The sequence below is a fragment of the Ursus arctos genome, unplaced genomic scaffold (assembly GCF_023065955.2).
Source record: "Ursus arctos isolate Adak ecotype North America unplaced genomic scaffold, UrsArc2.0 scaffold_9, whole genome shotgun sequence".
Classification (NCBI taxonomy): domain Eukaryota; kingdom Metazoa; phylum Chordata; class Mammalia; order Carnivora; family Ursidae; genus Ursus; species Ursus arctos.
Window position 1 is genome coordinate 61570262 of NW_026623111.1, and position 23895 is coordinate 61594156.

Consider the following 23895-nt stretch of genomic DNA (forward strand, 5'->3'; position numbering starts at 1 on the left):
GCACAGCAGTTAAGCGTCTTGCCTTCGGCTCAGGGCGTGATCCAGGCGATCTGGGATCGAGCCCCACATCAGGCTCTTCTGCTATGGGCCTGCTTCTTCCTCTCCCACTCCCCCTGCTTGTGTTCCCTCTCTCGCTGGCTGTCTCTATCTCTGTCAAATAAATAAATAAAATCTTTAAAAAAAATAATATTTAGTACATACTAGAAGATTCACAGAACTAGGTATGCAAAAGTTAATAATTTTCTACAATACAATGGAATGCTTTGGAAACACCATCCAATTCATTTGTCCTTCTTTTATACAATGGTTCTGTTCCTGAAGATACTATGTATATTTAAATAATTATAAAATGAGTAATATTTTAAACATATTAGAGACATTAATTATTTAATGCAAATAAAATAGAGAGAGAAGAATCCTTTGATAAATGAATTCTCAAACTTTAAGGGTACATTTAAGTAAATTTCTACTCAGCAAATAAAGCTGGGATCCAGAATAATACAAAATCTACTGGTTTCATATCTACAGAAAACACAGGAACATCTCAGAGGTGGCTTTACTCATCTCTGGAACAGGATTTTAAGTTACAGGTATATACCTGGTCACGGGAAATCCAGACACATGGAGAGCCAGATTTATACATACGATAAATTATTTTAAGGGTTCTCTGAACACCAATGCCATCATCCATCAACGTGAAGCTGCTTCTACAAATGTGCATGCATTTCCTGAAAGGATTTATAATCCAGCCAATACGGTACATTTTGAATGTGTTACAGAAAGGACAGATTTACAGGAGACAATCTGCCTTCATGATGATTGCATATTGTGGCATTTCTAGTCCATATGGATCAGTAAGACTTGGATAGCAGGCATTTGACCTTCAAAATCATGCAAATGTGAAACCAGACTTCTACTCTTACAGCTGGGAACGTCAGTGGGGCTTCTTAGCTTATTCTAGAGGCATTGATTAAAACATAATTTGACTTCTAAAAATTACTGAATTTTATTTCAATACTAACTTCCTTCCTCTCTGGAGAATGATTTGGTCTTTTGCTCCCCTCATCCACATTCCCTCTGGCTAACCTTCACTCATTAGCACCCGGAACTCAAATACTGATCATTTAAGAGAGAACTTGCTAACTCAGAGCCACAGGCTAACTATAAACAAGACTTCAACCCTTTTTGTTCATGCCATAGTTAATCTCAAGTAATAACTTCTGAAAACCTTTGAAAAGGTCTGAGACTAGCTTTCTGTCAGAGGCCTTAGGAAACTACATTTTCTCACTGTGAAACCTTGATCATGCCAGATATAATCAGACTGTTTATCTGGCAATGTTAATTTTCTGGGTTTACAGTATAACAATTCTCCAAGATTATTGGAACAGAATCACAAGAAGTTATATTTGTTAATCGGCCAATTTTTTTTTTTTTTTGCATTTAAACATTCAGTGCAAAATGGTATCACATTTTCTAGAGTGTAGACGAGACTGTGCTTGAATAAATGCATTTTGCCAAAGCAAAAGTAATATTAAAAAAATCTGAAAATTGAGAGAAACAATTTCAACAGTTTTCCTCTTTGTGATTTAAAGCTTTGAGAACCCTGCAGGAGAGGCAGACTAGAAGAAGCTATAGGCGTCTTTGGGACCACATTCTGCCAAGCTAAAGATAACATGAAAAACTATCATACAAGGGCAAAAAATAGATCTGAACAAGATCTCTGCCTCTAATGAGGCAAAATGGGATTTTCCTTCCTATCCTAGCACCACCAACCTCCTCAGTTACTCCAAACTCCTCCATAAAGGGATGCTTATAAGCTTTTGGTCTAGACATCCTTTGGGCTTTTGGCTATAAGCCTCAAATAATTCATATGTTTGGTATTTTATGTATACTTATTTCAAGATAGTGCTCTTAGCAACTCATTTTAAACTCATTATGAATTCTTCATTGATAAACAATAAATCTTAAATCACCTGGCTCTTGTCTCATAACTCAATTTAACCATTTCTTAAATGTAAATTTCTTTCTGCCCATTAACAATCAGCTTTAAATTTTAGCAGATGCAAAGTTTAGTGTCTCCATTTGCTTATGATTAGGGCAATGTCTTTCAGTTTTGTTTCTGGAAGGTGTAAGCATCCAGTATACTCAGACTCCAAAGCACCTGATATTACAGCAGCTAGTGTTTACTAAGAGAACTTACCATGCCCCATTTATAAGTCTAAGTTCTTTCCATGCATTTCTGCTCATTGATTTTCTCACAATGACCCCATGTAGCAGGTGTTCTGATTGTCCTAATTCTACAGGTAAAGAAAAGGAGATCTTAAAGAAGCTAAGCTGCTGCCAACTGTGTATCCTTTGTCACATTTGTCCTTCATGAAGGATCTTGAAACCAAGAGTTTGAAACCAAGCCAGAAATCTTTACTATTTACTTGTACAGACAGAAAATTGCCAACACACTGATGGATATGCATTTTAATTGTTTATGGACTTCCTCAATTGCTATTTTTAAACAAAAAGTTCAGTAGAAAATTAAAACTCCTTATCAACTATAAATTTACCCTAATAGACAGGTAAAATGATAGCCCAGCACCATTAAGGTACAGATACAAGGAACTGAGAATGTGATAGATGGAACTGACCAGTGGTAAGCAAGTCATATTCTCTTATGAGGTCTTACTTTCCCCCTGTATAAAATAAATAGTTGGAAGAGATAAATTCTAAAGTCTCTTCCAGAGCTGACATTCTATGACCTCATGATGAATCTTTAGTGGTAAAGATCACAATTATGGTTTAGAATATTGTTTTTATTTATGAAATTTGGTATATACAAGCATAACTCAGAAAAAGAAGGATATAGACTGTTCATTATGTTTTTTTGTAGAAAAAGAAGCCACACCTAGAAGCTTAACTTCTAGCATATAAAGACCACTACATCACTCATTATAGAAGCCAAGACAGGTATAATTTCTACTCTTGAAGACCAGTGTGCAACTTCAGAAGAGCCATATGAAAGGGAAATTGCCCATTGATTCATGTAAGACTTTTCCCCCTACCTTTAGTACATTCCTACTATTTGTATTGGTATACTCTATTAACCTAGGGTGATCTTGCCTATTACACAAAAACATTTTACATACCTTGGAGAATATCTGGAAACTTGTCTCTAAATATTGGGGTGGGGGGGAGTTGAACATTCCCTTAAGAAAAATACACATGAACACAGCATACAATTTCTCTGTGTTCCAGGTCCTTGTGTTTGTTTGTTTGTTTTTAAATTTATTATGTTATGTTATTCACCATGCAGTACATCATTAGTTTTTGATGTAGTGTTCTATGATTCATTGTTTGTGTATAACACCCAGTGCTCCATGCTATATGTGCCCTCCTTGATACCCATCACCGGCCTAGCCCAATCCCCTACCCCCTCCCCTCTGAAACCGTCAGTTTGTTTCCCAGAGTCCATAGTCTGTCATGGTTCATTCCCCCTTCTGTTTACCCCCCCTTCATTCTTCCCTTCCTTCTCCTACTTGTGTTTGAAATGCAATCACTTTAACTCTTGCTTGGAGAACTTTTATGATGTTCAGAAGAGCTACAAAGGAGTTTAGCAAAGAGTAAAAGAAAGTCTAGTATGAATAGGACAGGTTTTTTCCCCCTAGAGATACATCATGGGGCTTTGGGCCAGGGTGGGGTTCCCCTGAAATAATGTTCAAGATTTTTTTGCATGTGCATACAGAAAGATGCCATCATATTTTCAAGAGTCTCCACACAAAACTGAAGAAAAGGGAATCTGTTAATAATGAAAATAGTCACATGCTTGTCGAAAGGCCAGGATCCCCAAAAAGAAACTGCTTGTTAACAGCAAAAATATTTCTTCTACTCAACTTATGTTGCCCCTTACTTTGCTTCCAATGTCACTGGATATCCACTCCCCCAAAATGCTTTTGTCTGACTTCTACTCATAAAGAAATAGAATCCTACTAATGAACTCTAGGTGGAAAGAAATCAAAATTAAAATTCAGACCAATTTCTTTTTATTCAAGTAAGTTAAAGATTTTTTTTTTAAACGTGGAATTTTGTATTAAGGAGAATCCTTAGGTGAGGTAGTTAGTTGACCAACTGCTCATCTGCTTTCAGATGCATCTTCTCCCTTTCTCTGCTCTACATTTCAGGAAACATTATCTTCTAAGCTGCTGTTCCCTTGCAAATCTGATAGAAGATTAATGGGTGAGAAAGGGAGGTCAAGGCTTTCCCCACAACCCTTTCCAGATGTGTCTGCCCTCGTCCATGGTGAGTTCCTCCCGCACAGTGCGCACAGCGCTCTCTGTGCTTCCAGCTCCCCACAGGCAACCTTCCTGTGGTTCTAGCTCTGCTGAATGGTCCTGGCTTCTGGATTCTGGAAATACCACCTCCCTCTGTTTTCCCAGCTCTGGCGGTGGCACTATCTGTTGTTAATGATCTCTAGCTTGTCTTACCATTTTCTATTTGGCCTTCAGCTATTCCATAACCCTTGTAACTCTTAATTTTTTTTATTCAAAAGATCTACAATGGCTTCTATTTTCCTGGTTGGACTCTGATTGTTCCAGGTAGACTGGTTGTAGATGTGCTGTTCCTGGTGCAGGAGACAGAGTGAGTCAGGACAAGTATTCTGGAAAGCAAACGGATCTGAAATATAGATGGAATAGTGGTATATAATTTCTGATAGAAGATCTATGTGGAAATATTATTTGTGTAATACAGGCAGTTTTCTATGACTCACTTGCATCCAGCATGTAGAATACCTGGTATCTTTTATTGTCATTCTCACTTTCAAACTATTTTCCTCCTGCATTTTGCCCTATGGAATCTGCAGGTCTTTCTGTGTCACATTATGTAATCCCAGAGTAATTCAAAAACATAAATTGCCTGGGGTTGAATAAAATTCTTTTTAACTGCTTTGAATGAAGGGACCATGACATGAGTGCAGGTATCACTTTACAAATGCACAATTTCAGCCAAAGAAAATATGTAGATAAATAGATCTGTGTGTTTTATATATTTACTTCCGAGAGATCCAGGGGTAACTCAAAAGCCTTTGAAATATCCTCTACTTTGCCCCTCGTGTTCGGTGACCTTGAGTAAGTCACTCAAATTGGAGGCGACCCTGGCTTTGGAGGGAATGATCTAGTGTGTGGGACAACAATCCATTTTAAGATAAAACAGGCTGTAGAGATGTTCCGTGCTAGAAAAACTTAACAAAATAGCATTTGGACGTGTCCGTGTGCATGAAGCCCTCTGGAGATTTCTATTATTATAATCAGTCATGTTTAGTTATCTCTGTTTATGTTGATGCATGGGGATTTATATTTCTAACACCCATTCCCCATTAGCTCCATAGGCCCCCTAGAGAGAAATTCATTTTACAAATTCAAAACAATTGCTTAGTTTTCATTTGAATTAAATTTCTCATCATTTCCGCTTTGCAATAAATGTCAGCTGGCTAACGCAGGAACACTGAGACTTAGGTTAAAAGTATTTGCAAACATGCAATTAGGAATTGACGAAAACAGTTGTCTACTTCTGTGTTTGGTTAAAGCATCAACTGCCATCTTCAGCACTGCATGCCAGATTTCTCAGCGAAAGGTTATCTTCCTCACTTAAGGGGGCACTTTACCCCCGGGCCTGCCCTTGTTTTAAAGAGAACTGAACATCACACTACTCACTCTGGAAATCTCATAATCTGATGCCAGCATAATCTGATTCAAATTGCCATTAGAACAAGGCACATGTGTTCCCCACCCTCCCCTGTGTCCACCACAAACATTGACAATTACTTGTGGCATTTTTTTTTTTCACTAAACTCTTTTTAACCTAGTGTTTCAGGAAACCTTTACCAATTGGTTAGAGCTATCATCCTGGTGAAATTATTCTTGAGACTTGCTTTAGAAGTATAATGCAAACTCTTTAACACAAGGTTGACATCAAGTATGTATCTTAATATGATGCGCTCTTGGACAATTCCAGCGAATCATGCTTTTCAGAAAGCAACACTGTGAGATTTTTAACTTGACAGATCTGGAAGAGAACACAGCGAAATTTGTTGGAAGTAACTAGTATTCAAAACCTATGGTGTACACATTTTCCCTAGGAAGAGGAAAAAATAAAAGCTGAAGGCAGGGGCACCTGGGTAGCACAGTCGTTAAGCGTCTGCCTTCGGCTCAGGGCGTGATCCCGGCGTTCTAGGATCGAGTCCCACATCGGGCTCCTCTGCTGGGAGCCTGCTTCTTCCTCTCCCACTCCCCCTGCTTGTGTTCCCTCTCTCTGTCACATAAATAAATAAAATCTTTGAAAAAAAAAAAGCTGAAGGCAATGGGAGAACTAAGAAGCTTGTTTTTATGTCACAGGGATAAGATTCTGAGACCTGGAAGGGATGTCACTTGGGTATAATATCTAAATTTGAGCTGTGGCCAGTATGGCTAAGGATATTTAATGATGGTGAGGAGAAGAGGAGGTTTGGATTTGACATAAGGCAGAAACCACCTCACTTGATTTTCACTTTCTGTGTTTAAAGGAGTCTTTTTTTGGTTAAGGGGTGACACTAAAATTTAAAATTACAACCTAGCTCATTGAGAAAGTTTCAGCAACAACCTGTTTGTAGAATTCCTTCAGATAGATATTTACTGAATAATCACTGCATATAAGAAACCGTGTTTGGTCATTTTGCTCCTCATCTATAAAACGGGGATCACAAAGCTTATTTTGTCTACCTCACAAGAGCACTGGGAAGTTTAAAGTGAACAAGTGTTTATAAAAGCATTATTGACGTATCAAGGAGTATCTTTGCTATAGTCATATTTTAATGATAATTTTTTATTACATGATAAAGGAAGAGCCTGAATAGGAATTAATCCTTAATATGAACTGTGAGGAACAGGGAAAAAGCAACCAAGGCTTGCATAAGATTACCAAGAACGGTCTGGAATTTTAGAGCCATCACATAATATTTTGAGACCTAGCACCTTGGTCCTAGAGTTACTCACTAATGTTGAGTAAGTGAAGAAATTAGCAGATGATTGGATTTAAAAACTAAGATTTTATGACTTTACCTTGACAGTAGTTGTGTCTCTCTAGTCTCTTTTCTCACGTCACCTGGGCTTTAAGCCTGCCATGTTTTTTGGGTCTTCATAAACTAAAGTTTCACGGGAGCAAGAAAATTCTCCGTTGACTCCTTTCCTTCTATCAAGACATTACATTCCTGTGGGCATTTGCAAAGTCTCATTCTCCAGCTTCCAATCATGATATGACCATCTTCACATATGTTCCCATAGCTTCACTTCCCATTTCTAGTTGAGAGACATTTAATCTAAATACCTAGCCCTGACCCAAACCTTCTGATCCACATTTACAATGGCCTGCTGGATATATCCTTTTTTTTTTTTTTTAAGATTTTATTTATTTATGTGACAGAGAGACAGCCAGCGAGAGAGGGAACACAGCAGGGGGAGTGGGAGAGGAAGAAGCAGGCTCATAGCGGAGGAGCCTGATGTGGGACTCGATCCCCGAACGCCGGGATCAGCCCTGAGCCGAAGGCAGACGCTTTTAACGACTGCGCTACCCAGGCGCCCCTGGATATTTCCTTATAGAGATATTTCTCTTCTCTCTCTCCTTTTCTTCTTATCATATCAATCATAAAGCCAATAATCCAGCTAAGAATCTTGCAGTTATCATTTTTTAAGGGTTTTATTTATTTGAGAGAGAGAGAAAGCGAGAGACAGAACATGAGTGGAGGGGGATGGGCAGAGGGAGAGGGAGAAGCAGACTCCCCGCTGAGCAGGGAGCCCGATGAGGGAATCAATCCCAGGGCCCCGGGATCATGACCTGAGCCGAAGGCAGACATTGAACTGACTGAGCCACCTAGGAGCCTCAGTTATCATCATTTTTGTCCTCTCTCCCTTTTCCCCAACCATCCTCCCTTTGCACTTAATACTCAGTTCTCTACTACATAAAGTTTTACATCTCCATTCCTACAAACACATAGCCTCCACTTTCTGCTTCTTCTTTGGGGCTGTCTATTACCTTTTTGGACTTTAGTCATAGCTTTCTAATTGCTTTGCCCAACATCCCATTTCCAAGCTTTCCCTGGTGTAGTATATTCACCCTGCTTGTACCAGGATTAGCTCTCTGAAACATAATCTGCTCAAGTAACCTCTCTTGTCACCACATGCAGCTCTGTAATCACCATAGCCTGCTAGAACCTTCATAGCTCTAAATCATCTGTAGAATCAAGAGCAAACTCCTCAATGCGTCTTTCAGAGCCCTCCTCAGTCTGACCCCTGCTTACCCTGTAGAATCAAGAGCAAACTCCTCAGTGCGTCTTTCAGAGCCCTCCTCAGTCTGACCCCTGCTTACCTTTTAGCGTCATCTCTTGGTTCACTTTCAGTCACTCTGTTGCAATAATGCAGAACTACTTCTTTTTCCCAGAGCATCCCTACCTCTGTGCTTTAGTTCAGTATTTTATCCACATGGAATGACTCTCTTCTTCCTTGTATCAAAAACATACACACCTTAGAGTTCAAGCACAAATCTTTCATTGATCTTCCTTTTAGATTCTAAAAAGGATTGTCAGTAGATCGTTCCTTTTTTAGAGTTCTTATTTAGCTTTGCTTATTCTCTAGTGGAACTATCTATATCATGCTTTGTATTATTATATGGAATTATTTATATGCTATCCCACTGGAAGCTCTGGAGTGATGGACTTTATGCGTTATTAATTTGTGACCACTGTTCCATCGTTAAATACCTGGCACATACATAATAATTGCTTATTAAATTTTAGTTGAATTGAAGTTTTATAGAAAAATACTTTGTAATGCTACTGACATTTAAAATTACTAATATATGGGAAAAGTAAGCCTTGATTTATTTTCTGTGGGGATCAGAAAATTAATTAGTGAATTAAATAAGCTATTGGGGCAGGTAAGAGGAGATCGGTTACATTTTGCTATCCATTTCTTTTTCAGGTGCATCTATGTATGTACAAAAATGTATTAACAGTACACATGTTCTTACGATTTCAGGAAAATTGATACAGATCAAGTGAAGAAGATAAAATTAGTTAAATCTGAGTAATAGCTAGTCTGGAAAGAAAAGATATTGTTAAATGGCAAAGACGACTGCTTAATATCAAACAAGATTTTCTTAGGATTAATTGGGAGGAACTTCTTTTTTTTTTTTAATTTATTTATTTTTTTTTAATGATTTTTTATTATATTATGTTAGTCACCATACAGTACATCCCCGGTTTCCGATGTAAGGCTCGATGATTCATTAGTTGTGTATAACACCCAGTGCACCATGCAATACGTGCCCTCCTTACTACCCATCACCGGTCTATCCCATTCCCCCACCCCCTCCCCTCTGAGGCCCTCAGTTTGTTTCTCATAGTCCATAGTCTCTCATGTTTCATTACCCCCCCTTTCTTTATCCCTTTCTTCCCCTACCGATCATCCTAGTTCTTATGTTCCATAGATGAGAGAAATCATATGATAGTTGTCTTTCTCTGCTTGACTTATTTCACTTAGCATTATCTCCTCCAGTGCTGTCCATGTTGTAGCAAATGTTGAGAACTCGTTCTTTCTGATAGCTGAGTAATATTCCATTGTATATATGGACCACAACTTCTTAATCCAGTCATCTGTTGAAGGGCATCTCGGCTCCTTCCACAATTTAGCTATTGTGGACATTGCTGCTATGAACATTGGGGTGCATATGGCCCTTCTCTTCACTACGTCTGTATCTTTGGGGTAAATACCCAGTAGTGCAATGGCTGGATCATAGGGTAGCTCAATTTTTAACTTTTTAAGGGACCTCCACACTGTTTTCCAGAGTGGCTGTACCAACTTGCATTCCCACCAACAATGTAGGAGGGATCCCCTTTCTCCACATCCTCTCCAACAATTGCTGTTTCTTGCCTTGTCTATTTTTGCCATTCTAACTGGCGTAAGGTGGTATCTCAGTGTGGTTTTGATTTGAATTTCCTTGATGGCTAATGATTTTGAACATTTTTTCATGTGTCTGTTAGCCATTTGTATGTCTTCATTGGAAAAGTGTCTGTTCATATCTTCTGCCCATTTTTTGATTTGTTTATTTGTTTCTCGTGTATTGAGTTTGAGAAGTTCTTTGTAGATCTTGGATACCAGTCCTTTATCTGTAGTGTCATTTGCAAATATATTCTCCCATTCCGTGGGCTGCCTCTTAGTTTTTCTGACTGTTTCCTTGGATGTGCAGAAGCTTTTAATCTTGATGAAGTCCCATAAGTTCATTTTATCTTTTGTTTCTCTTGCCTTTGGGGATGTGTCATGAAAAAGTTTGCTTTGGCCGATGTCGTAGAGGTTGTTGCCTATGTTCTCCTCTAGAATTTTGATGGATTCCTGTCTCACATCGAGGTCTTTCATCCATTTGGAGTTTATTTTTGTGTATGGTGTGAGATAGTGGTCAAGTTTCATTCTCTTGCATGTAGCTGTCCAATTTTGGGAGGAACTTCTTAAAGATAAATTTCTGTTTCTTTTAGGTACTAAGACTATTCATAGTAAGGTCGAATAATACTTTCACATTTAAGATGAAAAAGAAAAAATAATTTTCTCAAATTATTGTTATTAAGGAAATTCAACATAAAAAGCAGCAAGTGGGGGGCCTGGGTGGTTCAGTCAGTTAAGTCACTCTGACTCTTGATTTCTGCTCAGGTCATAATCTCAGGGTCATGAGATTGAGCCCCCACATTGCACTCCATGCTGGGTGTGGAGCCTGCTTAAGATTTTCTCTCTCTTCCTCTGATCCTCCACCCCCTTCTCTCTCTCACTCTCCTTCTCTCTCTCCTCTAAAAAAAAAAAAAAAAAAAAGGAGCAAGTGAATTATACCATTTATGTTAAACTGACCTCAGAATTATACAGTATAGTATTTTACATATGCCACAGTACTGCAAATCAATTATTGAAAACACTTCTCAATACTCAGCTCAAAATACTGGTTGCCCCAAATATAAAAACAGAAAGTTCTCATCTAACAGGCATATATGTTTATATATGTAAAATGATCTTATTGGTAGGTACTATTAGACATATAATGATTATTATTTAAAGATGATCAAAGTATCAAAAGGAGACAACCGCTCAGATGGTGAATAATATACATTGGATCTATTAATTTATCACAGCTTACTTAGTCAAAATTAACAATTGCGATAAAGGAAACCTTTAAAAACTATTTATAAAATTTTACTACCAATGGTAATTTTTAAATGTTCTTTAACTCAATACAATCTAGAGATACTTTTTATGGACTTTTCAGAAATATCCCTGGACGCACACAAGTATCAGGAACCAATTTTCCAGAAGAGCAATTAAAACAGTGGAGTGGCTGTAATAGGTATAAAAAAGCTAAGAAAATAATCACTATTTAGACCTTACGGTAGAAGAAGGTTATTACAAAATTTTATTGTTTTTAGTAAGAATCTCCTTTTGGGGGGTGACACTCAGTGGGACACGTTCCCTGTCCCTCTGGCTGTAGCCTCCTAAATATTCTAATAACTCAAGTAAACTGCCGGGACGAACCACGCAGCTACGAATGTGTCTGGAGATTCTGCATCTGCCTTCCTTAATCAACTTCCTTTCCTGAATATGAATTGCAATAATGAGTCAATTAACGTCCTCAAATGCCAATGAGATGCAAAAGAGATTGGTGGTGGTGGTGGTGGCAATGCGTTTCGGGAGCCGTTCCAATGTCTGGATTTTAACGAGAATCACACACTGAGCTCACAACTGATTATTTATCTCATGCAAACGTGACTGGCTGGCACTTTCCCCTGCAGCCTTCCCCATGACTTCCCCAAGAAAGTAGGGAAGATAAATCTAGCCTTATTATCTAGACAATCTCTTTGGTTTGGAGTCATTACTCCTAAGGCTTCACTTCTAACCTCTTTACTCAGATGAAAAGGCGCATTTTTGATAATGTCCCCTATCCATGCTCTACGGTGACACTTTACATGTATTCTGAGATTCTGATCCTTTTTGGTATATGCTAACATGGCATTCACAATCTATTTTCAAAGCACAGCCTCTAACAGTTATTCCTTAAGGTGCGTTTAAATAGTTTATTGTAATTTATTGTCTTCTACCTGCCAAGAATTTGAAATATATTGTTGTACCTCAAAGCACATTTTTTGTTCCTTTTTTGTTCCTTTGTTCCTTTTTAGCACTGAAATACAACTGATATATAACATCGTATTAGCATCAGGTGTACAACGTAGCAACTTGAAAAATGGGTATATTGTGAAATGATCATCACAGTAAGTTTAGTTAGCATCCGTCACCAAGCATAATTATCATTATTATTAATATAAACATATAAGTATGATTCTTCTTCCCATTTAACAGGCAATAGAACCGAGGCTCAGAAAGTTTATACAACTGTACAGACCTGCTGAAGGGCAGCGGCGAACTCTGCAATCCGGCCCATCGGCCTTAATGCTTATGTTCTTTGCACCAGGAAACAATGCTCACAGCTGTGTGAGATCTGATTTCCTATCTAACTGTTTACATGGAATTTAAGGGAACCTTAAAACTCCAAATATCAAAACAGCAATTCTCTATCTTTAATTTCATTAAGAATCCTTCAGGTTTAATGACTATTAAATGTTCCAGTACAGTTTACCTCCCAGATTTTTCAGTTTCCTCATTTTAAAAGCCTGGACAGCTGGCTGACCACTTGGCAAACGCAAGACCCCCAAAGTAAAATGATAACTCTGGCCGCATGGCCACTTTTCCCTGACAGATTGGAACCCCTCACTGGCCATATTTTAATGTAAAAACTGAACTACTGAAATTCAGTCATATGCTTTCTTCCCAGGGAGTCGAGAAGTGTCTTTCTGAGGAGCACGTAGGCATCCATAATAAAATCTGCCATGCCACAGTGACCAATTTAATGCTCGTTCTTCTGAAAATCCATCTTTCCTAATTGTAGCACTAGACAGAGTGGAGAGAAAGACATAGTTTAGTGAATTTCCATGAAAGTCGTATTCCCAACTTAACTGGGGTTTAAAAAAAAAAACTGTAGGAAAACAGTGGCTTTGTTTGCCAAATCATAAATGCCACGTTAGCAATGTCTTATGTGGACTTGTGACTTGTACCATGTTAACTTCCTGTTTATTGTTTATATCTATGTCATGAAAAAATTCTTGTATTTCAGACTAAAATCCTTTTATTCTCATAACCCTGTTTGCCAATGCTGACACTGTTCAGTGTAGCAAAAATTCTAGAATCATCCTCTCTCATTAAGATGCATCCTGTAAAATAAAACCAACCGCATTTGAAATACAGTTAAAAGATGTGTGTCATTATTTATGCTGCCTTGACAAGTTTGACTATGAAAAAGGGTAAAATACGATGACCTTTCATTCATTAAATGTGCTATCAAATAAGGACGATGTAACAGTAAACTGGGGTCTCGCCACCTTTCCTTATCAAATGTAGAGAGATGTGTTAATAAATGTGCATCGTTCACCCCCAGCAATGTATCAGCTTAGGGGCTGAAGACATCATTTTAGGTTTTAAGGTTGAGATCATGTGATGTTGGCTTCTTCAAAAACAAGCTACCTAATGGGACTTTAGTGTAAATGCTTTAGGAATTAAATTTTGCAGACACAAGCTTGGCTTGCCATTCTTTAACTCTGGAAACCCCTGCAGAAGAAGCCAAAATGAGGTTACATATGAGTAAGAACAAAATCATTATGCCTTTGGAAGCCAATATAAACCAAAACAATTTAGCTGTTACTGGGTCCTGCAAAATGGTACACAGAAAAGTAAATCCACAAACGAATTCCACAGCGACTCTTTGCTGCAAACATATCACAGTTTCACTTGCTTCAGTTACTTTCAAGATTATATTTCAAATTACAGAGCACAAGCAGAGAGCAGTGAGAAAGGATCCTCGTGCATTCCAGTGATGGGGCCTGGAGGCGGTAGCTACACAAGCCCTTTACACACATTCTGAATAATCTATACACTCGAATAATTAAAAGCAACAATCCCAGTTTACTCATAAAAAGTTCTTCCAGAGTCCCCTTCAGAGGAGTTACAGATGTTCCTCTGCTTCCAGTCTAAATGAGCTTCAATAAAACGTATTTTACAACTCTCCTTGGTACATTTAGGTTCCTAATGAATGTCAAAAAAATTCCCCTTTCCTTCAACCCCATTTAAACAAATGGGAAACTACGTTCTTTACCTCTCCCGGAAATAATCTCATAGTTTCATCTATGAAAAACTTTTTATAAAAACTCTTACGTCCAGCTTAGTTTCCTACAGCTCTTAAAATTTGATTCTGTAGAATATGACTGTAAGTAAGGTTTTATTTTAGGAAGCCACATAAAAAATCATCGCTGAGGAACCTGAGGGCTGGGGTCGGGGTTGACTGACGTAATGGACTTCAAGTTCTTTGTGATTTTAACCTAACACCTGTGGGAAACTCTTTCTTAGCAAATTCTGAATTTCTGATATCTGAATTTCTTTGGATTTTCTGAATCAATTCAAAGTGAGAATGTTCACTACACAGACACACATACACACACACAAGAGGTTTACACAATTTCATTGAAACAATAACCAGCGGTTGAATCTGAACCAAGTTGCAGCAGTTAGGTGCCCTAGCCATCTCATTTCTGTGCTCAAAAAAAGTTCAATATGGGACCTTTTGATAATATATTCAGTAGAATCTCACATTCTGCAAACTGGCTTTTTCCCAAATTCTGCCATCTGATCTGTTTTCTGCTGGTGCCTTTCATTCTCTCATAAGGCAGGTGGTCAGAATTGAGCAGACAAGTAGTCACCTCATGGTCAAAAAGATGCTTGTATTACGATAAATTGACCCCATGACTGCTAAGTGTTCCTCGCTGTTCCTTAAGCACAATCATCGTTTTTTTAAATGTATACTAATTTGGCAATGAAAACAATGATTTATTAATAAAACATATGATATTGATTCTGATAAGAAAATTATCAAAGAAAAACCGATATTTGACAGAGAATATTGTAAAATTCCTTTCTTTCCAGAATTTTCATTTTCCTCAGTAAGAAAAGGCCTAATACATAATGTTTTTCAAAAGACTCTGATGCTTAAATTATCAAATGTTGAGGAGATGAAGGCAAGAAATATTATCACATTGATGAGTTTGTTATTTGTGGAACTATCTTAATTGATAAAAACAAAACCTTTCATGAATTAGGAAGTTGACACATCAGTCACGGATGGTCAACTGAAATAATATTTTACTCTATGTTTTAGAAGTCGTAGGAAGAGTTGGCCATTGACTGAAATATGCAGTGGAGAGGTGGAATACATCTCTAAGACTATTGAGTAGACTATAAACTACCTCAAATATCAGTCTAAGTACTGTCTTAAAACTTCCTAATGACACTACCATTTTTTTTGCCACTTACAATTGAAGCATAAGGTCTCGTTCACAAAATGTATAATCATTCAGGATTATTGCCTAAAATTGTAAAAATATTTAAATTGCTGCATTGTAGCCAAAATACAGCCATAATTGCTTGCCAATTAAGTGCCAGATAATGACTTTGGCTGGCCAGCCTTTCGTCACTACTTCAGGCTCTGTCATGACACAGTGGTGATGGAGGTAAGGCCTGGTGGGAGCAAAGATCTTCTGAAATGTCTTCACCTTTTGGATTCGTTCTTTCATTTCATAAGGGTACTAACAGATAATTATGTATTTTAAAGCTGGTGGCTTAAAAAGGCAAATTTTTAAATTCTCTCATCGTTTACTCTGTTCTAATCACTTTGGCCTTCTCACTGTGGTTTGGACACACCAAACAGGCTGCTGTCATACAGTCTCTGCTCTTGCCTTTCCCTCCACCTTCCATGTTCTTCCCCTCAATTTCAGATGTCTCACTCACTGACTTTCAAGATTTTGTTTGAAGATCTCCCCATCAGAGAGATTTTCCCTGCCCACACATTGTAAAATATTAACTACTTCTCTTCCAAAACTCTCTGGCCCTTTACCCAGCTTTATTTTTCCTCTTGTACCATGTTGTATGTTATACCTTTATGGATTGATTGATTTAGTGTTTCTCCCACTAGAATTTAAGTTCCACAAGAGCAGGAATTTTGCTTATTTTGCTCATTAGTATAACCCAGCACCTGTAACTATAACAGGCATACAGTTGATGCTCAATAAACAATTGTTATATAAATGAATAAAGTCAACATCACGTACTTGGAGAAGCTATTATGATTCTCCTGTATGAATCTCAGGGTAGAGGTACTGATATGCACTCTTAATTTTTAAAACCACATATAAACTGTGTATATACAGTTTATATACAGTCACCTCATACATGCTAGATGAAATTTGTATTATTCAATTTGAAGGAATTAAGTAGTTTCTAAAGACTTTTAATTTGTAGGTAGGGGTTTGGAAAGAAGGACCATGTTTATAATTAAAATATTGGAAGCATCTGTATTAGTAGTCTGCTGATTGTGTGATCATCATTTATCTTCCCAGGGTTACTGCCACTTACTTCCTCTTTTTTATTTCACATTCACACATGTTCATGGGAAAATACTTGAAATTATTATCTCTACTTTTTGAATAATTCAAGATATACACTCATCAGCAATATTAAATTCTTGGGTCATGTAATAAACATCAGATTATGTATTTAGTGCAGACTTTGACATATCATAATTTAGTACAGACTTGTGTTTGAATATTATAACAGTAAGTCATCAGCTATATGACTTTGAGTAAGTTCCATAATTTCTCTGTAAAATGAATATAACAGCTACCTCACAAGTTGATTGTGAGAACTTAATGACATAATATATTAAAAATTCAGCATATATGCAAATTACACACAAAAAGTCTTCGAACGTATGTTAATTTTTTTACTTTCCTTTGAAGAATTATTTGGGAAACTTCCAAAAATCCACTTTTTTGGATAATAATGACACTATTAAGATTAATGGTTTTGATTATTAATTATAATATAGCTAATATTTACTGGATATTTGTTTTGTACAAAGTACTATCTAAGTAAAATGTATATTTTATCTCTTTTAAACCTCACAAAAACAGCAAGATGTGAGTATTATCTCATTTTAAAGTTGAGAAAACTATCCAAGGCCACACAGGTCCAAAATAATACAGCAGGTATCTGAATCCAGAACTTTCTGATATTAAATCAAATTCTTTTAATCATTATGCTATACTACCTATTTTATGAATGTCTTTGAGAGTACTGTATTTGAAGGCACAAAGATGTTTGAGGATTGTATATACATATACTGCATATATAATATACATATACTACATATTGAATTCCATTTGATTAAAAAACATTAACTGTTGGGGCGCCTGGGTGGCACAGCGGTTAAGCGTCTGCCTTCGGCTCAGGGCATGATCCCTGCGTTGCGGGATCGAGCCCCACATCAGGCTCCTCCGCTATGACCCTGCTTCTTCCTCTCCCACTCCCCCTGCTTGTGTTCCCTCTCTCGCTGGCTGTCTCTATCTCTGTCAAATAAATAAATAAAATCTTCTTTAAAAAAATTAACTGTTAACCAATTACTTAATATGTGACAGTGTTTGTTAGATGCTATCATATATGGAATTATACATATATTATAACTGGGCCACCTGGGTGGCTCACTCGGTTAAGCATCTGCCTTTAGCTCAGGTCGTGATCTCAGGGACCTGGGATCAAGCCCCGCATCAGGCTCTCTGCTCACTGGGGAGTCTGCTTCTCCCTCTCACTCTCCCTCTGTGCTCTCTCCCTTGAATAAATAAATAAAATCTTTAAAAATAAATAAATAAAACATTTAAAAAATATATTATAACCTTTGACTTCAAGGAGCTCTTTATATATATGTGACTGTGTATGTGTGTGTATTAATATATTCTTTATGTGCCTGTAAGTAACAGATCGACTTGTTGAACCAAGATTTAAAAAGATTTTAACAAATATATTAATCATACAAAATCAGTCGATGAAAAATTATTCCTAGGAGTCAAACGGGACACCATCAGAAAATGTTATATTTTATGAAGAAGATGAAAGTGTGTAATAAGCACATCAAATAGAAAACTCTGAGGGAATATTAGGGGCAAAATAATATTTGTGACTATAACAATCTCCATACATAGGCTCTGATTCCTAGAATATTGCAGTTTATTTTTTTTAAAGATTTCATTTATTTATTTGAGAGAAAGAGCACGGAGGGGGGTAGGGGAGAAGAGTGAGGGGTAAACAGATTCTGTGCTGAGCATAGAAGCCTATGCAGGGCTCAATCCCAGGACCCTGGGATCATGACCTGAGCTGAAGGCAGACACTTAACTGACTGAGCCACCCAGGCACCCCAAGATTATTAGAGTTTAAATAGAGATCCATGATCTATGCTGATTTGTTATACTTCAACATTGTAAGACTTTGAGAAACAAATCAATGAAATATCTATTCGTCTTTCAATTCATAGGTAAAGGAAAGGAGCACTGGAGTCATGAAGGAACTTAGCCATATTTACACAGTAAGTTACAACCAGAATGTAGTATGTTGATTTCCTATCCTGTGGTTTTCCCACTATATGTGTATTTTTTCCATGGATATAGGGAAGGTAATCAAGCCAGCTGAATTCATAGACTTTTCCAAGGGTAAAATTACTCATTTTCTAGGTAGTGTTAAACAAAAATGTCTTAGATCTGTGGTTTTTAACTTGTGCTCTGGTCACTTGAAGTTTCCAGGGATGAAGAATGGCCAGGCCTCCAGGACCTTCACATTTTCCCATTTACACATTGGGGTTCCATGAAAGACTATACAAGAGAGATATATTGTAGTGGAGAAGAGGCAAATGGTGTCTTGGGCTAAACTAATCCATTCCTTTGTTCTTTTAGGCAATTAAATGATACAGAATTATCACTTTTGGGTTCTCAGTAAAGAATCCTTAGATATTCTGGGGATTGCTCACTTTGAAGTTTGGTAATTTATTGTTTATTTGGGCATCTCACACTTTCCTCGACTAGCTCGTTCAATACCTACCTCTCAGGTCATTATTATTGGCCCCCCTCTTATGTCCATGGCAGATATTACTAATTTATTACGGCGTTCTTTGCTGTTGAACTCAGGAAAAATCTCAGAAGTCTTATTAACATGGGATACCAATACCAATCTATCAGCATTTTTATGTGTGATGAAAGCTATTTGCTCCTCCTGGTGCATTAGGAAAAACTGAGGGTATTGAATTATAGGGTTCAGTTCTAGTAATAACTCTAATTACTGCATAGTCTGGACAAGACATTTAACCTCCCAGTGTCTCAATTTCATTACTTATATAATGGAGACAATAATTACTTTTACAATAATTACTTTTTCTAAGTTATAGAATGGTTGTAAGAATAAATGAGATTGTATATGAACATCCTTGGAGAAAAATAAAGACTTCAAGAACACCTATACCACTATAAGTTATAATTACCTAAGTGTGAAGAATTCCCTACCAATATTCAAGTCCAAAGTTATTCCCATTTTTCACTTCTTTTACCTGTAAGGTCTCCTTTTTCCTTATCTATAAAATGTCAATATTAATACTTACAGAGTTATTATGAGGATTAAATGAAAAACACATGCAAAAGACTCTAACTTAGCTTTTGGCAGAATTTAGACTCCATAAAGTGTCATTATTGTCTTCCTTACTAGCCAGCTCTCTGGCCAATGTTAGCAAAGTTATGGTTGAGTTGGCTCTGATCCCTCAGTATAAATGAGCATGTTCAGACCATACCAACATAAAAACCAGGAGATCTAACATGCAGCATGGTGACTATAATTTTAATAATACTGTAATAGAATAGTCAAAAGTCACTAAGAGAGTAGATCTTAAATGTTCTCACCACAAAAAGAAATGATAATTATCTAAGGTAATGGAGGTGTTAACTAACTCTTCTGGGTAATTATTTTACAATATGTAAGTATATCATAGTATCACTTGTACACCTTAAACTTACACAATGTTATATGTCAATTATATCTCAATAAAGCTAGGAAAAAACAAAAAACAGGAAATAGAATCCAATGGAGGTTTGGGGTTCTCCTGATGCTAACGGTTGGGACTGGTTATATAAGTTTGATGTTTCATTCCAGAAAAGGTAAGTAGGGTGAGAAAGGACATGCATGTGTGAGAAATGTTAGGTGCTGAGAAATGTCGAGTGAGATGAGGCCAGTTGTAATCCAGAGGGCTACAAGTTTATGACAATGAAAACATGATGATTATATCATCATCACCATGACTGGTATATATTACAGGTTTACTAATAGGCAGGCACTTCAGTAATTGGTAAATCGATTATCTGATTTACTCTTGTTAGCAGTCCTAAGAAGGCCCGTGTTACAGACAAAAAACTGAGACCTGGAGAAGTTAAATAATTTGAAAGCAATGGAATTGGGAATGAATTCAGACATAAGTAACTATTATCCATATAGTTAATATAAAAGTCAAGCTGTGGTTCATGAATCCAATAGCTTTCTGAATGAGAATAAAAAGAAGATGGAAGAATGAGGAGAGAAACCTTTTAAAGTAGAGTTGTCAGACAAAATACAGGATGCCTAGTTAAATTGGAATTTCAGCTAAAAAATAAATAATGGTTAGAATAAATATGTGCCAAATATTATTTATTCATTACATGCATATTTTGTGAAATGCTTTAGTACAGTAAAGTTAGTTAACACATCCTTTCCATACATAATTACCTCCTTCTTGTTGTTTTTATGGTGAGAACATTAAATTCCTACTCTCATAGAGACTTTCAAATATGCAGATAGTATTGTTAACAATAGTCACCATACTGTACATTAGATCCCCAGATTATTCATCTTATAACTGCAAGTTTGTGCTTTGACCAGCATCACCTCATTTCCCCCACCACTCTGCCCCTAGAAAACACAATTCTACTATTTCCATGAGTTTAATATTTTTAGATTCCACATATCAATGAGATCACACAGCATTTGTCATTTCCTATCTGACTTAATTCTCTTAGCACAATACCTTCAAGGTCTATCCATGTTGTTGCAAATGGCACGATTTCCTTCTTTGTTTTTTATGACTGAATAAGAGTTCAGTGTGTGTGTGTGTGTGTGTGTGTGTGTGCGTGAATAATCTTACATCTTTATCTGTCAACAGATACTTAGGTTATTTCTGTGTCTTGGCTATTGAAAGTAATGCTACAATGAACATGGGGCTGTGGATATCTCTTGAATATAGTGATTTCATTTCCTTCAGATATATACTCACAAGTGAGATTGCTGGATCATATTATTCCAGTCTATTTTTAGTTTCTTAAAATGCTCCCTACTGGTTTCCTTAGTGGCTGCACCAATTTACATTCCCACCAATGATACACCAGGGTGCCCTTTTCTCCTTATCTTCACCAGCATTTGTTATCTCTTCTCTTTTGGATAATAGCCAATCTAACAGGTGTGAGGTGATATTACAGAGTTTTCACCTAGGAGTTTTACAGTTTTAGGCCTTACCTCTAGGTCTTTAATCCATTTTGAGTAAACTTTGTGAATGGTATAAAGTAAGGGTCCAATTTCAGTCTTCTGTATGTGAATATCCAGTTTTCTCCATGACATTTATTGAAGTGACTATCCTTTCCCCATTGAATATTCTTGGCTCCCTTATGAAATATGAGCTGACCATATTTGCATAGGCTTATTTCTAGGCTCTCAGTCTTGTTCAATTTGCATATATGTCTGCTTTTGTGCCAGTACCATAAGGTTTTGATTACTATAACTTTGTAATGTAGCTTGAAATTAAAAGTGTAATGCCTCCACCTTTGTTCTTTCTCAAGATTGCTTTGGGGTCTTTTATGGTTCTATACAAATGTTATGATTATTTTTTTTCTATTTCACAGGGATTGCATTGAATGTGTAGCTGGTTTTGGGTAATATTGACATTTGAACATATTCCTTCTTCTGATTCAAAAATATGGAACATCTTCCCATTTGTTTGTGTCTTCTTTGGTTTCTTTCATTAATATCTTAGAGTTTTTGGCATATATATCTTTTACTTCCTTAGTTAAATTTATTCCTAAGTATTTTATTGTACTTAATGCTATTGGGAGACTTTTGACTAAATCTAGAAACGTTTTAAAAGGGGAAACAGCAAGGAAAGAATAAATGAAGAAGGTTTCACTAAGTAAGATATGTACATAAGGGATATTTTCTGGAACACATTATGAGGGACAAAATTCTTAATCATATCTATTACAGGCTACTTGATCTCCTTATTTCAGAGAAAAAGAATGCTTGCAAAAGATACAGTATTTTTTCCTATAGAAATGGCTTTTTATCAATTTTTAAAAGTTTCTTTTAGGTTATACAGTCTCTGAAAATCTAATAGAAGCTATGGACTATCTCTCCAGAAAACGCTTATACACATGCCCAAATCCCTCTCCCAAAACCAGTAGAGACCATAAAGAAAACCTGTGCTTCAAACCATTCAAAAGGAGACAGCATGGCTTACTGTACAATGTGCCTTGAAGTGAGAACAACATGTCTCACATAGTGATAGACTAGTAATTGTTGAACAACTGAGTCTTGGGGTGGGAGAGCCAATTCCATGGTATAAGTAGTCCCACTGTGGCTGATTTCAAGCTACCGGCATAGCACGGCATCACTGAACACAGAGTTGGGAACACATGCACAGTAGCACACCATTGTATAGTATTCCATTCATATACATACATGAACCATAAATGTAAAAGACCTCAAGTACATATAATTGTAAAATGTAATGAAATATTTAGAACATGGTGAGTTCTAAGAGCCTATTACCTTTGTTTTTAATATAATGTATGTAATTGTAAGTTTATATAATTTAATTTTTACTAATGACCATGTTTAACAATAGTTTGCAAATTTCCTGAAAATTTCACAAGAAGATCTCACTGGTTCAGCACAGCATTGGCTTGGCTCCTCATGGAGTCTATAAATAAGTCTTATGGTTGTCATAAAAATTGGAGACAGGTAATGTATGTGCAATACTTAGAAGTATCTGAATAAAGCAAGTAATTATAAATGAAAGTATTGTTGCTATGACTATTAATGAGCAACTTTATGCACAAGAGCTATTCTTCTTATTTTAGCCAGTGACACAAGAGAATTAATATTTTTCTGTAATTTTCTGCATTACTGTTCAGTAAATAGGGACAGAGGGATGTACTTTGTTCCTTCCAGTGTAAGCGATGTTGATAATAAATTCAGTTTTGAAAAGTACATTCACATACTTGCTATATGATAAATGAGTCCAACAATATCACATTATTAATGGAACTTGATGATTTCAATACAATATACTTCATAAGTTGTATTTTATTGGGTTAAAGTTCCCATGGAATAGTATATAATTTTCTCCAAAATATACTAAAGATTCACTTGGTCACTGAGGTTTTTTATTTTTTTTATTTTTGTCTTGTTTTGTTTTATCTCCTTTTTTTTTATTATGTAGTCACCATACAGGACTTCATTAGTTTTTGATGTAGTGTTCCATGATTCATTGTTTACATATAACACCCAGTGCTCATTGCAATACATGAAGTTTTTAAATTTATTTTCTTTAACCACACTATCTGCCAATTTTAGGTGCTTAGAGAATAACTGGATCTCAATTCAAGTTTATATGTTCTCATTAAAACAATAATCCTTGCTTTTTAAAAAATTCATTAAAAAATATATTTTATCTTATTCTTGTTTCTTTTTCCCTCCCGAAATGTGACAATATTAAAAGTAGTACTGCAGCTGTTTCTACAAGCTACTTAACCACTGAGACACAAGAAGGGAACAGCAACATCAGTGAATGTATTTT

The 23895-nt window shown here is 36.6% G+C and overlaps 1 long non-coding RNA gene across 2 annotated transcripts in view; it reads left to right on the plus strand.

The window, feature by feature from the left end:
* Positions 1 to 2882: 2882 nt before the first annotated feature.
* LOC123001633 (uncharacterized) overlaps positions 2883 to 23895 on the plus strand; it is a 49021-nt gene continuing 28008 nt past the window's right edge. Inside the window, exons 1-3 of one of the 2 annotated variants that reach the window (XR_007187788.2) lie at positions 2883 to 3034; positions 4170 to 4287; positions 18514 to 18564. This is a non-coding gene — a long non-coding RNA (uncharacterized LOC123001633). Of the gene's footprint in view, positions 3035 to 4169; positions 4288 to 18513; positions 23305 to 23895 lie in introns of those variants that run through there. The other variant, XR_006410717.3, reaches the window with a different exon arrangement.